Source organism: Arachis ipaensis, chromosome B3 (assembly GCF_059453495.1).
Source record: "Arachis ipaensis isolate K30076 ecotype BB chromosome B3, ASM5945349v1, whole genome shotgun sequence".
NCBI classification, from domain to species: domain Eukaryota; kingdom Viridiplantae; phylum Streptophyta; class Magnoliopsida; order Fabales; family Fabaceae; genus Arachis; species Arachis ipaensis.
Genome location: NC_142438.1, coordinates 90,549,507 through 90,550,715, shown reverse-complemented (window position 1 = coordinate 90,550,715; position 1,209 = coordinate 90,549,507). Strand labels below are relative to the sequence as shown.

The 1,209-nt window shown below is 36.1% G+C and overlaps 1 non-coding gene across 1 annotated transcript; it reads right to left on the bottom strand.

Annotated features, from left to right (window-relative positions):
• Positions 1–849: 849 nt before the first annotated feature.
• Positions 850–958, bottom strand: LOC148571535 (small nucleolar RNA R71). The gene has a single exon (XR_015908563.1). It is a non-coding gene; the product is annotated as a small nucleolar RNA R71 (small nucleolar RNA).
• Positions 959–1,209: the final 251 nt, after the last annotated feature.

The following is a 1,209-nucleotide window of genomic DNA, read 5'->3' as shown; positions in this document are numbered from 1 at the left end:
TCCCTCATCTATTTTCGAAAATCCTTCCTTTATTTCTCTCTCTTCTTTTTCGAAATTCATCAATCAATTTTCAAATATTTTTAATTAATGCTTCTATTTTCAAATTTAATTAATAACTAAAAATAAAAACAAAAATATTTTCTCTTTTTACCTCTAACTTTTGAATTCTTCTTACCCTTTATTCGAATTCTTCTTCACCCTCTCTTTTATTCTTCTTTTCTTTTCTTCTTCACATCTCACTGGAAGTCCTCTATATTCAAGGATAGAAGCTTCCTTTCTTTCTATCTTGTTTTCTTTTTCTTGTTTATGACCAGGAACAGAGATAAAGAACCTCTCTTTAAGCCTGATCCTGAACTTAAAAAGACTCTGAGGAGGCATTTACAACAAGCTAAAGCACAACCCTCTAGAAGAAATCTCTCAGAAAATTTTGAACAAGAAGCTGAAGACATGGCAGACAATGCTAATAATGGAGGAGATGCAAGAAATGTTCTTGGTGACTACACCATACCAACCTCTGATTTCTATGGAAGAAGTATCTCTATACCTGCTATTAGAGCAACTAACTTTGAGCTTAAGCCTCAGTTAGTCTCTCTTCTACAACAGAATTACAAGTTCCATGGACTTCCACTGAAAGATCCATATCAATTCCTGTCAAAATTCTTGCAAATCTATAATACTGTTAAGACCAATAGAGTGGATCCTGAGGTCTACAGACTTATGCTCTTTTCTTTTGCGGTTAGAGACAGAGCTAGGATATGGTTGGATTCTCAACCTAAAGAAAGCCTAGACTCTTGGAAAAAGTTAGTCAATGCTTTCTTGGCCAAATTCTTTCCTCCTTAGAAAATGAGAAAAATCAGAGTAGAAGTTCAAATCTTCAGACAAAAAGAGGATGAATCCATCTATGAAGCTTGGAAAAGATACAAGCAACTAATCAGGAGGTGTCCTCCTGACATGCTCTCAGAATGGTCTATCCTAGGAATCTTCTATGATGGTTTGTCTGAGACGTCCAAAATATCATTGGACAGTTCTGCTGGTGGATCCCTCCACCTAAACAAAATGCCTGAACATGTAAAGAACTCATTGAGATGGTTGCAAACAACCAATTCATGTACACATTTGGGAGAAACCCTGTGAACAATGGGGTCCCTCAGAAGAAAGGAGTTCTTGAAGTTAACTCTCTGAGTGCCATATTGGCTCAGAATAAGCTAT